Source organism: Gorilla gorilla, chromosome 4, assembly GCF_029281585.2.
Source record: "Gorilla gorilla gorilla isolate KB3781 chromosome 4, NHGRI_mGorGor1-v2.1_pri, whole genome shotgun sequence".
Lineage (NCBI taxonomy): Eukaryota > Metazoa > Chordata > Mammalia > Primates > Hominidae > Gorilla > Gorilla gorilla.
In genome coordinates this window covers 154334807-154350040 of record NC_073228.2, presented here as the reverse complement: position 1 = coordinate 154350040, position 15234 = coordinate 154334807, and the positions used below count along the sequence as shown (strand labels likewise).

The following is a 15234-nucleotide window of genomic DNA, read 5'->3' as shown; positions in this document are numbered from 1 at the left end:
AGCCTCCCGAGTAGCTGGGATTTCTGGCACGTGCCACCATGCCCAGTTAGAGATCCACTTTTATCTCTCTGATTTGTTCTTTTGCCCTAGCAGTGGAACCTTGAGCTCACCACTGAATCTCTAAGCCTCAGACAGCCCATCCACAAAACAGGAGAACAACGTCTCCAGTGGAAGCCCCAGCTTGGAGGCTGGAGCCCTAACCACCCCAACACAATCCCATCCACCTTCCTCCAAAGCATAATTCACTCATTTGACAAAATATATATTTGGGGACATCTTTAGAAAATCACCGTAAGTTGTGCCTACTATACAAACACTCCATGACAATCCCCTACTGCTCTCCTTCCAATGAGATCATGCCTTTAAGCACTCTATATATCTCCACAGAATTCTTAGATCTATCCTTTTATAGCTGTGTGGCCTCAGTATTTTCATCTATTAAGTGGGGACAATAATAGTGATGATAGTGCCTACCTATAGGATTGTCCTGGGGATTACTTCTGATGAGGTGACATGGAAGTGCCCAGCAAGCATTTATAAGCTGTCAATAAATGTGAGCAGCAATTATGATCATCATCATTAAAATTATTAAGGCCGGGCGCAGTGGCTCATGCCTGTAATCCCAGCACTTTGGGAGGCCGAGGCGGGCAGATCACTTGAGGTCAGGAGTTCGAGAACAGCCTGACCAAAGTGATGAAACCCTGTCTCTACTAAAAATACAAAAATTAGCCGTGTGGGGTAGCAGGCACCTGTAATCCCAGCTACTCAAGAGGCTGAGACAGAAGAATTGCTTGAACCTGGGAGGCAGAGGTTGCAATGAGCCCAGATCGTGCCATTGCACTCTAGCCTGGGCAACAAAAGTGAAACTCCATCACAAAAAAAAATAAAAAATAAAAAAATAAAATTATTAGGCCGGGTGCAGTGGCTCACGCCTGTAATCCCAACACTTTGGGAGGCCGAGGCAGGTGGATCATGAGGTCAGGAGTTCAAGACCAGCCTGGCCAATATGGCAAAATGCTGTCTCTAGTAAAAATACAAAAATTAGCTGGGTGTGGTGGCGTGTGCCTGTAGTCCCAGCTACTCGGGAGGCTGAGACAGAAGAATCACTTGAACCCAGTAGGCAGAGGTTGCAGTGAGCTGAGATCGCGCCACTGCACTCTAGACTGAGTGACAGAGCAAGACTCCCTCTCAAAAAAAAAAAAAAAATTACTGAGGCCGGGCGCGGTAGCTCACGCCTGTAATCCCAGCACTTTGGGAGGCCAAGGTAGGTGGATCACTTGAGGTTGGGAGTTCGAGACCAGCCTGGCCAACATGGTGAAACCCCGTCTCTACTAAAAATACAAAAATTAGCCAGGTGTGGTGGCACACATCTGTAATCTCAGCTACTCGGGAGGCTGAGGCAGGAGAATCGCTTGAACCTGAGAGGCGGAGGTTGTAGTGAGCCAAGATCACTGCATTCCAGCCTGGGCAACAGAGTGAGACTCTGAAAAAAAAAGGAAAGAAGAAAGAAAGAAAAGAAAGAAAAGAAAAGAAAAGAAAGAAAAAGAAAGAAAGAAAGAGAAAGGAAAAGAAAAGAAAAGAGAGAAACAAAGAAAGAAAAAGAAATTATTGAGATGCTGACCGGGTGCGGTGGCTCATGCCTGTAATCCCAACACTTTGGGAGGCCAAGGTGGGAGGGTCGCTTGAGCTCAGTTGGATTCCAGCCTGCACAACATGGTAAAACCCCATCTCTACAAAAAATACACACAAATAAATAGCTGAGCGTGGTGGTGCACACCTATAGTCCCAGCTACTCAGGAGGCTGAAGTGGGAGGATCCTTTGAACCTGGGAGGCAGAGGTTGCCGTGAGCCAAGATCGCACCACTGCATTCCAGTCTCAGTGACAGAGTGAGACCCCGTCTCAAAAAAAAAGGAAAAAAATTATTGAGATGCTTAAAACCACTGGATTGATAGCAGTTAAGGCCACTCAGCCCCCTCAGACTACATATGGACATTGTAATCGCACATGTGTGCACCCACACCACACACACATGTGCATATACACACCTAAGCACACTATACTTTTTTTTTTTTGAGATGGAGTCTTGCTCTGTTGCCCAGGCTGGAGTGCAGTGGCACAATCACGGCTCACTGCAACCTCCACCTCCCGGTTTCAAGCGATTCTCCTGTCTCAGCTTCCCAAGTAGCTGGGATTACAGGCACCCATCACCACGCCCAGCTAATTTTTGTATTTCAGTAGAGATGGGGTTTCACCATGTTGGCCAGGCTGGTCTCAAACTCCTGACCTCAGGTGATCCACCCGTTTCGGCCTCCCAAAGTGCTGGGATTACAGGCATGAGCCACCACGCCCGGCCCTAAGCACACTATCATTTAAGGCAGAGCCCATGCTCTCTGCCCAACCCCTGCCCTGGCCCCAGCCCCAGAAGAGAGCTGCCATGTCTCTGGCACCCATGCTTGCCACCCACAAAATCTCCCCTGCTCTTCCAGCTCCCCAATCCTGCCTTCCTCATGTTGCCCCAGCACTGGCTCCTATAATCATGTTGGGGTTCTGCTGTATCCCATCATTGTGCACGAGATTGTTTCCTGGGGGATAGGGAGCTGTTACAAGATGGGGGATCCTTGAATACAGGGTGGTGAGAACCTGGGCTTTACTCTGGGTCCCCCACATCTGCTGGGTGACTGAATATGCTGAAAACAAGAGAGCCCAAGGAAACAGGCATCAGTTTTTTTTTTTAATGATCTATCCTAGTATTTCTTAAAATTCAGCACGCGGCCAGGTGCGGTGGCTCATGCCTGTAATCCCAGCACTTTGTGAGGTCGAGATGGGCAGATCACCTGAGGTCAGGAGTTCAAGACCAGCCTGGCCAACATGGTGGAACCCTGTCTCTACTAAAAATACAAAAATTAGCTGGGCATGGTGGCAGGCACCTATAATCCCAGCTACTTGGGAGGCTGAGATGGGAGAATCACTTGAACCTGGGAGGCGGAGGTTGCAGTGAGCCGAGATCGCACCATTGCACTCCAGCCTGGGCAGCAAGAACAAAACTCTGCCTCAAAAAAAAGAAAAAAAAAAAAAAAATTCAGCATGCATTAGAATCAGCGGGAAGGTTCTTAAAACAGATTGCTGAATCCCACCCTCCAGGGTATCTAATTTAGCAGGTCCAGTATAGAGCTAGATAATCTGCACTTCTAACAAGTTCCCAGGTAACGCTGACGCTACTGATCCAGAACCCAACTTTCAGAACCACTGACTTAGCCTGCAGGTGGATCAGGGAGAGCTTCCATGAATAGATGGTGCTTACACTCACAGAAGCATTAGCAGGAGTTGCCCGGGCATAAGGAGAGGGGGAGGGAATGAATGCAGGCAGAGGATGCAGCATGAGTAAAGGCCCTGCTATGACAACACTCATTTCTCCTCATCTGGCCTCTGCCTGGGCAGGTCATACTTGCAAGGCTGGTGGTGTAAACCAGAGGTGGCTGCCGTGCAGCGATGACTATAGCAAACCTCCACCTAATGCCACCCTGGGACCTGCCCAGACAGGCCGACCCCTTGGACAGCCTAGGATGATAAAAATCCAAGCCCTCCCTCGTGGAGCCAGACCTCAGGTCTGAATGAGGCCAGAATCCCCACCACTTCTTCATCACATGAGCTCCAGGGTTCTGCTCCCACCTCCAGAAACAGGGAGCTCGCTCCCTGCAGACACAATCCCTTCCATCTTGGCTTGCTCTAATTTTTTTTTTAAGTCTCCTCATTACACTGAGTTGAAGTCAGCCTCTCCTGGCCCATCTACCCATTGGATTTGCCCTCCAGCACCTCACACAACAAGTCTACCTCCTCTGGCCAGAGCAACCCCTCAGAAAGCAGCGGGCCCTGACTGTAATCCCCTGGGACTAAACTTCTCCAGGCTGGCCACCTACCTCTCTAAGCCTTGGTTGCTACATCTGCTAAAAGGGAATAATCATAGTGCATATCTCTCATTGCTGTTGTGAGGATTAAATGAGCTCCTTAGTTAATAATATCAACTACAACAATAATGACAATTCATATAGATTGGGCTCACAGTGTGTTATCTTTCTAAATCCTGTCAGATGGGGACAATCATCATCCCCTTTGTACAGAGGAAGAGCTAAACAGCTTGCCCAAGGTCTCACACATAGGAAGCAGCCCAGCAGGGACCTGAACGCAGGCCACCTGGCTCCAGAGCCTGGCTCTCAACCTTTGCTCTGTCTGGATCTTCTAGTCACCTGCCCCAAGACCAAGCCCATGTCACCTGTCTCTGCCGCCATCCTCTCCCCCTTCCCAGGCAAAGTGAGACTGTGTGGGAGGCCTCAAAAAGCTCCAGCCCATGCAGTCTGGGGTACGGGTCCCTGGTTACGAGGACAGTCACAGGGCCTCCAGCCCAGCGGGACCTTCTCAGCCAGCCCAATTTATCTGGTGTAATCTTTACACATCCTTCAACATGGTCACCAGGGAGGAGATTGAGCCCATGGAACTTGAGCACCTTAGGCTTGACGACAGGAAGGAAGAGGAAAAACAGAGGCATAACAAAGAAAAGAAATCCTGTCCAGCTTCCTAGATGAAACCAGATGTTCCCACATGCCATGCAAATTGCTCTATCTCTCCAGGCCTCAGTTTCCTCATCTGCACATGCCATCTCAGGCCATTAGGCAGAAAGTTCAGAAACTCAAATTCCAGGGATTCTTTCTCTCATCTCTAAAAGGACAGATCCCCTTTAGCTACAAACAATAATTATAACAACTGTTATCATTGAACAGCTTCTACTTACTGCACACTTACTATGTCAAAGCACTGATTTCCTTAACCTCCCTAACAAAACAGAACTATTATTATCCCCATTGTGAAGTTGAGGAAACTGATGTCCAGGGAAATTTAGGTAATTTACCCTAGATCATGCAGCTAATAGTAGCAGAATGGTGATTTGAACCCAGGACTTTTGATTCCACTCTACAACACTGCCCACCCCCATTGGAAAGCGGTCATGTGCAGCCCCTGCCTCCAGAGTACAGAGCCTAGAGGAGATAAGACTTGTCTTTAGGAAGCTAGAGTTCAAAGCTAAGAGCTGAAGGCACCATGAGAGGTCCAGGTAACAGGTTCTACACATGTAAAGGAGGGAGCATGCAATGCCAGCTCTGGAGAATTAGGGATGGCTACATGGAAGAGGTGACCCTGGAGCTGTGCACTGGTAGGGAGGATTTTGGGGTGAGCAAGGGGAAGTGACTGGAGTGCAGCACTTTCACCATGAGCAGATTTGTAGAGGTAGGAGGGGCCAGGAGTACAGCCAGGGAGAGGGAAAGAGGCCAGTTCTGCTTGAGGGTTGAGGGGGAGTGGGAGAGGGGGCCCTGCAGTCACACAGCAGGCACTTCCCATACATTGCCCTCAAATAAACAAATGCTCATTCGTCATGCACATTTTAAAATTAGATTAATCCAATCTGTATTCAAGAAATAAGGTGAGTAGAAATAAAAGGGCCAGGAGGCAACTTAGCACAAACTCTCCTCCATCTAGATAAGGATTTTGATGGCAAATTGGCTTTAGCCCTGAGGCCGCAGGGTCCAGGACCGCTGCCCCCAAACATCCACCTCTTCCACTGAGCACACCTCCAAGACAGAAGCTGTGAGGCAGAGCTTTGTAAGAGCCCCACAGACAGAGAAAGCAACTTTGCTGGTGACCCCCAGAAACCAAGAGAGCCTCCTTTAACCTCCACTGCAGGGAAGGAGGGGAACAACCCCCACCTGCATCTTCACTTTCAAATCCACAAACTCACCAGCCCTTTTGCCCTAAGCCCTGCTGATTCAGCCTGATTCATGATTTAGCCTTATTTCTTCACAGGTGAGGAAAAAGAGACTGACCCCATTTCACAGATGAGAAATGGAAGCAGAGGGTTCAAATCCTCTGTGAAAGCACAGTCCTTAGCCCAGCTCTGGCCACTGCTCCAGACATCCCCAAGGGGCCCCTTGACAGTCAGCTGGGCTGAGTGTATTCCAAACGGCAAGGACTCTCCCAGTGGAGCTCTGCAGGCCAGGCCATATGGAACTCCCCAGGACGTGCAGGAAGGGCAGCTCCAAAGCTATGAGAAAACAGGGGGTGGAGGTGGGCCAGGCACCATCCAAATGCTGAGATTCTTGGGTGAAAAGGGAACTGAGAGTGGCCACCCAGGCCTGCCCCTGCTGATGCATCCTCCTGCCGCCTCTGCAGCTCTCCAGGCTCTTTGCATACCTTCAGCCATGCTGTTCTTGCCTTCTTTCTGGGCAGCTTACTTCCGGACTAGCTTCCTTGGAGCTGTCACCCTTGTTGCTTTCTCCATCCTCAGGAACCCTGAAGGACAAGACTATGCCCCCTACCTGTAGAGGGCCTTTCAGGGATTTGAAAGCAGTAATATTGCCCCTTAAGGGTTATTCCCCAAACCTTAAGACCACCTGTGACGACCCCAAATGCCAAGACAGCTACAAAGTCCTGCAGCTTCCCCCTCCTTCCCTGTCAGTCCGCTGCCTGAGTCAGCCTGTGGTCAGCTTTCTGCGGGACCATGATGAGCGCAATCTCTGGCCTGGTCTTAACTCTGCCAGTCGTGTTCCCATCTTTGGTCAAAAGACCCCTGAGAAGCAACACAGTAAGGCAGAAATAGTTCAGGGCTGGGTTCAAATTCCAGCTCTATAAGTGACTCCACCCCTCTGAGCCTCTATTTCCTCATCTGAAAATGGGGCAGGGATAGGGGACCAGCAGCAGCAGCCACTTTGCAGAGTATTGTGATATTTCAATGGGGTGTCTGTAAAGAGCCTGGCATGGTGCCTGACACAAGGCACAGGAACAGGCATCGAGTCAATGAGCTACTTACAACCCTCTGTCCTCTCTATAGGCTACAGAATAAAATCCAAACTCCTGAGCAGGGCACTGCAGGCTCCCCATGATCTAATCTTTCTCCTATTGTCCCATTTCCCGCAGTCTGCACCCTCGAAAACACTTCCTCCTCCAGGAGGCCTTGCTGACATTAATAAGCAGAAAGCGTTTCCTTCCACTGACCTTCCAAAACCCATCTATAACTGATCAGATCCTGCCCCATAGCCATCATTTGAATCCTTGTCTTCTGTCCCCCATCAGAACAGCCTCTCCTGAATCCAGCAGGACTGCACCCCATTTCATGCCCCCTGTCACCCTCAGCCACAGACATTTTCCATACACATTTCACAAATTACCCTAATGTTCCATTTCAAGTAAAGAATGTCCAAGTCCTCCAAACAGTCCAGATACTTCAAGCCATACTCAAATCCAAATTCCAGGCCAGTAGAAGTCGGCCCAGCCTCCAGAGACTTGCAGGCCTGGCTTTGGTCCCAAAGCATGGAAGGCCGGCCAAAGCACAGCCAAGCAGGTCCAAAGCCTAGGGCAGAGAGAGCTCTGGGCTGCCTAGACCAGAGCCCATTTGTGAGTTTGTCAGACGCCAGCCCCCAGCCTACGAACTTAAATTCTTGATCACATCCTCAACCTGTGATTACAAAACTGTTCCTCACATACCTCCTTGTGACAGGAGGCTCACTATCCATGTTCTCTTGCTTGTTGGGGCCCTCCCTTTACTTGTTGATTCCCCCAGAGGCCTTTCCTCTCGCTCTGACCACAATGACAAGGACAGTCTGACCATATGACGAGTCAGCCTTCCAACTCCTCCATTCAATGCCCTGCTTTTCTGAGTCCCCTCAATGTCCAGCAAAGCAACGGAATTTCCACATTTATTCCTACAAGCTGAACTATCAGCCCAGGAGGGCCCCCTATTTCCAGGGCCCTCAAAAAGCCTACAAACCCTGCAAAACCCAGACACAGTGCTGGAACACCCCTCGGAGCAGGCTGAAATGCACAAACTTTCCTTCCCCAAGAACTTCTCTCATTATCTACCCCCACCCACCACACTCTCTCTCAGCCCTAGATTTAAGATGTTGTTAATTAAATTGCAATTTGTTTTCCATTTTTAAAGTAATTACTCAAGGACCTCAATCAGAGCCTGATCAGTACTCATAAGATGTCACCCCCACCAAATGATTGGGCCAGCCCAGGGTGTGAAAGCCAGCAGAAATCTAAGCCACTTCACGTATTCACTTGTGGGATATTTACTGAGGGCCTACAGGGTGCCCAATACTGAGCTAGCTAGGCTCAGGGACCTGCACACACATGCATTCTCCATTAGGGTTCTGCAATCCTGACACTATTACTATCCTCAAGGACTCTGGGCATCCAGACCCGTCTATTAGTTAGCAATGAGAGCCCCTGCCATGGCCAAGTTACACAAGAACAACCTTGCCCTACCTCTGCCCCCTGCTGATCTGAAAGTAACCTGGTCTGAAAGAAAAGTAAGGATGTGGCTGTCCCTGGGTGCTAGGGAGAGAGGCCTGTTGACAAAGCCACCAACTGTCTCCAGTCAGAGCCAGGGAGACGGGCTTCTCCCTGCACCATCCGCACTGCCATAGACACAGCAGCCAGCAACAGCACTTGGACCATTACGGAGTTCCAGGCCCAGTCTCCAACTGACCTCCCTCCTGCTCCAGCGCCCATGCTAACAAGAGCCAGGGCACAAGACCTCACTTGGAACAAGTAGCAGGCAGAAGAGAGCATTACCTGCGGGTGGGGAAAATGGGGAAGAGGACAGATGTCCCCATAATTTCAATTGAAAATGAAACTGTACAGGGCCAAAGTTGTAAAAAAAAAAAAAAAAAAAAAGGAGAAATAAACTGTGAGCTGTCACAGCAAGACACTGTAGAGATCTGTGGTTGAGACACAGGCTGAGAGAGGGAGGTAAAATCCAAGCTCCACCACTTTCTATCTGTGTGACCTTTACAACCCTGCGCCTCAGTTTGCCCCTCCGTAAAATGTGGTTAATAGTAATGCGGGAGAATTAAACGAGAGAATGTATGTAAAGCAATGAACTGGTCCAGCGCCCTAACACACAGTAAACGTGAAATGTACTTGTTGAATATAAGCATGACACCATTTACTGAAATACCACACACTCCTCTCATCCTCATTCTAGCAAATACCATTCTCCCCATTTTACAGGTGAAGAAACTGAGGCTAGGGGAAGGTAAGGAACCCACTCAAGGTCACACCGCTGGAAAATGACAAACAGCCAAGTCGCTCTGAAGAGACCTGGGGGCAAAACTGCCCGCAGGCCATTCTGAAAGCTCTCCTGGGTGGGGAGGGCAACAATGGGCGTTCAGGGGGTGGGGCTCTGTATTCCCTTAGCCTCGCAGGGCACACCGGGCTGCTCGAATCTGCAAAGAGCCAAGTGGCCAGTCCCCAGATTCCCGGCCGGTCCTAGAGCCCACCCGTCCCACCGGCGCCCCCTCCTCACCCCTGTCCCAGGGCGTTAAAGAGCTGCGTGCAAAGGGAGAACTTCTTGCTCCCGAGACCCTGAGGGAGGAGGGGAGTTAGACAGCAGGCCGCTCAGAGCCCGCAGAAAACCGGTCCGGCTGCCTCAGCCTTCGCGAAGCCAGGACCCGGCCTCTAACCCCCTCCCTCGCTAGACAAAAGTTTCCCCTGTTCGGGAGCAGGGGAGGGGGAGGGGGCATTCCTCGTGAGTGACATTATCCGTGACCTACAGCTGCCGCACTGCCCTCGCCCGCACCCCAGCCTGCCCCCGGCCCCGCGCGGCCCCCTACCCTTTGTCCTCCCACCCCCGCGCGCGGGGCCCGGCCGACTCCACCCGCCCGCCCGGCGCCCGCCCGCACCAAACTTGCGCCGGCGGCCGCTGGGAGCCCCGCGCGGCCTGCACGCCGGGCTCGGGCCCCACCGGCTGGGCGACAGGGGACTGGCAGGCCCGGGCCCTCTCGGCCTCTTACCTGCCACGGCTGGGGCGCCACTCGGGGGAAGGGGCGCTCCCGGCGAGGAGCGGGACGCCTGGGTCCCCCGGGCCGTGCGTGCGCCTCCGGGCTCCGGCCCGGGCCAGGGTTAACCCCTTCGCGGCCGCCTCCCGCCGCTCCCACCCCCGCTCCACGCCGCCGCCGCCGCCGCCGCCTCCTGCCGCCCGCTCTCCTCCCCCTCCCGCTCCCTCCCGGTGCCCAGCCCCCAGTCGCGGCCCGGCGCTGCGCCGGGGTAGCTCGCAGCCTCCCCCTCGTCCCGCAGCGGGGAGGGGTCTCCCTGGAGACTGAAGGTTGGGGCGCGCTGCCTCGCCCCCTAGCCCAGAGGGGCGTACCCGTGCGCCGAGAGCCCCCAAGCCCGTCTCCCCTTACCTCCTCGGCCCAGCGCCTACCTCCCCGAATCGCGGCCGCTGGGAGCGGGGTTCGATCCCGTGATGCCGCGTGGGTGCCGGCCAGAGAACAGCTCCGGAGGCCGGGGCGGCCGGCGGGCGTGCGGTGAGCGCCCCGGGGCGGGGGCCGGGGCGGGACCGAGCGCTGCTATCGGGGCTGGATTTCTCGACTTCCACCCGGATTCTCCCTCGGCCCTCCCGGCCGATTCGGTGCTGCTCGGCGACCACGTGACGCGGGCTGCCTTTGACCCCTATCTCCGAGCGGGTAGGGGGCGGGGGCCGGAGGGGTTGTCAGATGCAGGACCCACGAGGGCCGGGGCGGCTGCCCGGCGTCCCCGAGGCGGTGACCCCCGGGAAACAAAGCCCGGGGGGAAACCAACAAGTTATTCGGGGTCAGAGACGAAACAGTGCTGGGGGTCGGGAGAGGCGGCAGAGAGAATGTGGGAGACAAAGACCCGCGCCCGCGGCGGCTCCGAGGGCCCTGGGAACGCTCTGGCTGGGCTCGAGAGGGCCTCCAGGCTCTTCCACCGCTGGGCTTGTGACAGCTCTCCAGGACCTCCTGGGAGAGCTCCCCGACCACCAGTGCTCTGCCAGAATGACCCCTCCTGGGCAGACCCTCCCGCCCCCAACACACACCTTTGCCCTGACTCTCGAAAACCCCTTTATCGTGATTATGTGGTTCATTTACTGGTTTCATTGTTTACTAGAATGTCATCTTTCCCAACAAGTTGTTCCCAGCAGAATCCTCTCTCCTGGCACAAAAAAAGCAGATGAAGAGGTAAATGACCTTGTGCAAATCTCTTCTCCCGCTGAGCCTGCCCCCCACCCCTGTTATTCTAGCTATCCCAAGGACTCTGAAAATTAGGCAGGATGACAGTGGTTGTTCCCGTTAAGCAGATGGGAACAATGAGGCTCGGAGAGATGAGATGATTTGGCAGGTTAATGAGAGCCTAGGCTGGTACTCGGATCGGCCTGCTCCCAGTGGAGGGCTTTCTGCCACCCATGAGCCAGCCTGTAAAATGAGCAGGGTGGGGTTGGATGAGTGAATCCCTTAAGGAGCTTGTAAGGATGCAGATCACCCGGCCCTGGAGATCCTGAGTCTGGGAAACAGTGGATTGGTGGATTCCTAAGGACCTTTAGAGGCTCAAGATTATCCAACTGGGCCGGGCGCAGTGGCTCACGCCTGTAATCCCAACACTTTGGGAGGCTGAGGCGGGCGGATCACGAGGTCAGGAGTTCAAGACCAGCCTGGCCAACATGGTGAAACCTCCTCTCTACTAAAAATACAAAAATTAGCTGGGGGTGGTGGCGCATGTCTGTAATCCCAGCTACTCAGGAGACTGAGGCAGGAGAAAATCGCTTGAACCCGGGAGGTGGAGGTTGCAGTGAGCCGAGATCATGCCACTGCACCCCAGCCTGGGTGACAGAGCAAGACTCCGTATCAAAAAAAAAAAAAAAAATTAGAGTATCCAATTGTAGGAACAAAGCTCAAAAAGTATACAAGGCCGGGTGTGGTGGCTCATGCCTATAACCCCAACACTTTGGGAGGTTCAGGCGGGCGGATCACTTGAGGTCAGGAGTTGGAGACCAGCCTGGCTAACATGGTGAAACCCATCTCTACTAAAAATACAAAAAAAAAAAAAAAAAAAAAAATTAGCTGGGCATGGTGGCAGGTGCCTGTAATCCCAGCTACTCAGGAGGATGAAGCAAGAGAATCACTTGAACCCAGGAGGTGGAGGTTGCAGTGAGCCATGCCACTGCACTCCATCCTGGGTAACAGAGCAAGACTCTGTCTCAAAGAAAAAAAAAAAAAAGGCTGGGTGTGGTGGCTCACGCCTGTAATCCTAGCACTTTGGGAGGCCAAGGTGGTGGATCACAAGGTCAGGAGTTCAAGACTAGCCTGGCCAACATGGTGAAACCCTGTCTCTACTAAAAATACAAACATTAGCCGGGTGTGGTGGTTCGTACCTGTAATCCCAGCCACTCGGGAGCCTGAGGCAGGAGAATCACTTGAACCTGAGAGGCAGAGGTTGCAGTGGGCCGAGATCACGCCATTGCACTCCAGACTGGGCAATAGAGTGAGACTCTGTCTCAAAAAAAAAAAAAAAGGCCAGACACGCTGGCTCACGCCTGTAATCCCAGCGCTCTGGGAGGCCGAGATGGCTGGATCACAAGGTCAGGAGATCAAGACCATCCTGTCTAACACAGTGAAACCCCGTCTCTACTAAAAATACAAAAAATTAGCCGGGCGTGGTGGCGGGTGCCTATAGTCCCAGCTACTTCAGAGGCTGAGGCAGGAGAATGGCATGAACCCGGGAGGCAGAGCTTGCAGAGAGCCTGGGTGACAGAGCAAGACTCCGGCTCAAAAAAAAAAAAAAAAAAAAAACAGTGGTTGGGGTTAGATGAGTGAATCCCTTAAGAGGCTTGCTAAGGATGCAGATCGCCAGGCCCCTGGAGTCCCTGAATCTGCCGGTCTGGGGGTAAGGCTGGGGCAAATTTGGAAAACAGTGGATTGGTGGAATCCTAAGGATCTTCAGAGGCTCAAGATTATCTAACTGTAGGAACAAAGCTCAAAAAATATACAAGCCACCAGAGCAAAGCAGAGGACAGAGAAGCCAAGTCAGATGCGTAAGGGTGGGACAGACTCCTGTTTCCTCCAAAAGCCAACCTCCTTGTGTTGAAGAAAGGGGCTTTCTGTCAGCCTACTCATATCACAGAGGGGGAAAGAAGCGGAGGCCTTAACAAAGTGAGATGCTGGGAGATGGGACCAAGCTTCTGACTTCCATATGTGACCATGTGACATCTTTGGACTGGGTATAGTCAGATAGGACTGGACCTGATGGTGATGGCCACAAGCCCAAACTGCAGGCCACATACAGAGATAGGCTTGTGACTTCCTAGAACATGGTCCTGTCACTCTACCAGTTTGGTGAGGGTAATCAGCATAGACCAGCAAATTCTCCTTGGTGATCTGTGTTCCTGTGCTCAGCAGTCTAAAATCCTTGAAGATGGTCTGGGTCTTTGTCATGCTAATTTCTGCCTTAGAGGGTCCCTTCCAGCTGCATGAGGCCCTGTGAGCATCTTCTCTGTGCCAGGCACTGTGCTCCTGGTAAGGCAGATGCAAAGTTGAAAGAGACAGGAGCTTGCACTCCCAAGAAGTGTCCATATTTGTTTGGAGATGACCTGTATGTCCCTCCTTATGTCCAGAGGCTGGTGGAGCTGAGTGCCTGCTGGTGAGATATAGTATAATGCTGTGGGCTGTGGCTTAAGGAAGAGAGGGGAGCCTTGTTTTTTGTTTTTTGTTTTTTTTTTTTGAGACGGAGTCTCACTCTGTCACCCAGGTTGGAGTGCAATGGTGAGATCTCAGCTCGCTGTAACCTCCACCTCCTGGGTTCAAGCGATTCTCCTGCCTCAGCCTCCAGAGTAACTGGGATTACAGGTGCCTGTCACCACGCCCGGCTAATTTTTGTATTTTTATTAGAGATGGGGTTTCACCATGTTGGTCAGGCTGGTCTTGAACTCCTGACCTCAAGTGATCCACCCACCTCAGCCTCCCAAAGTGCTGGGATTACAGGCATGAGCCACTGTGCCCGGCCAGAGGGGAGCATATTGAAGGAGATTTTACGGGAGGCAGCTTCTGAGCAGGGTCAGAAAGAATGGATGGGATCAGGGTGGGGAGATGGACATTCCCAGCACAAGGAACAACTCGTGCAAAGACCACGTGGAAGGCTCAGGAAAAGCAGAGTGTTGCATGGGGGAAGGGGATGGAGGAAGCAGGGAGGAAAAAATGAGCAAGAAAACTGGAGAGCTGGTCAGGAGCAGATGATGAGTGACCTTGTGTGTGATAAGGTCCACGGACTAGACCTTATCCTGAGGGCCTGGCCGAATGAGCAGACAGGTGAAAGAGGTGATAAGAGTAACCTGTGGGAATGTGGAGGGGAAGGGAAGGGCCGGAAGCCAGCAGGCCAGTCAGGTCAGGGAGCTGAGCTCGCTGGCTCACTAGGGGAGTGGCAGATCCATAGCATTTGGAGGCAGCCTGTGAGTTGGGGCGACTCCATGTCTCTGGCAGCCCTTGCTCATCTTCTCAGGTCTTCCGAGTTGCTCTTCACTGAGCTGGGCCCAAATCCTTCCAACTCATTGTCACCCGGAGAACCTATAAGGAGGCGAGGCCCGGGCCCCACCCAGGGAGGTGGCTGCCGTGGGTCCAGGTGAAGCATGGGACCTGCATTTCTAACCACACCCTGGGAGGTTCTGAGGAAGACTGCTCTTAAGAGCCTGGCTCCTCCCTCTCCACAGGACCATCTTTGTGCTGAGGGGCCCCCCTGCCTAGACTCCATCCTCGACCCCAAGTGGCTCCCACTACCCACTTCACACCCTCGATGGCTGTCCCAAAGTCAGCTCCAACCCAACAAGTCAAAGGCTGAACTCACCAACCTGCTTCTTCTCTTCCTCCTGTGTGTCCAATTCACACGTTCAGTCCTAAAACCTGATGCTCCACTCGTCCCTACATTCCATCCATGAGCCAGTCCCATAGGTCCTACGTCCAGTTTTTTTCTCTAACCCAACCCCACTTTTCTTTCTTCTTTTTTTTTTTTTCTTTTTGAGATGAAGTCTTGCTCTGTGGCCCAGGCTGGAGTGCAGTGCTGCGATCTTGGTTCACTGCAACCTCCACCTCCTGAGTTCAAGCAATTCTCTGCTTCAGCCTCCCGAGTAGCTGGGACTACAGGCACCTGCCACCATGCCCGGCTAATTTTTCTGTATCTTTAGTAGAGATGGGGTTTCACCATCTTAGCCAGGCTGGTCTTGAACTCCTTACCTCGTGATCCATCCGCCTCGGCCTCCCAAAGTGCTGGGATTACAGGTGTGAGTCACTGCACCCGGCCCTCTTCTTTATCACGACCACCCTAGTCCAAGCTGCACAGGTCTCTGCCCTGACCATGTTTACAGCCTCCTCACTGTGTCTCTCCCTCTCTCTGACTCTATTGCA

At 52.6% G+C, this 15234-nt stretch overlaps 1 protein-coding gene across 9 annotated transcripts in view; it reads right to left on the bottom strand.

Annotated features, from left to right (window-relative positions):
* Positions 1-10469, bottom strand: part of NDST1 (N-deacetylase and N-sulfotransferase 1) — a 72453-nt gene extending 61984 nt beyond the window's left edge. For 2 of the 9 annotated variants that reach the window (XM_055386216.2, XM_019028026.4), the window contains exon 1: positions 10251-10469. The gene's annotated coding sequence lies outside the window, so the exon portion shown is untranslated. Of the gene's footprint in view, positions 1-9840; positions 9979-10230 lie in introns of those variants that run through there. The other 7 variants (XM_055386219.2, XM_063706880.1, XM_055386214.2 and 4 more) reach the window with 5 other exon arrangements.
* Between the last annotated feature and the right edge of the window lie 4765 nt (positions 10470-15234).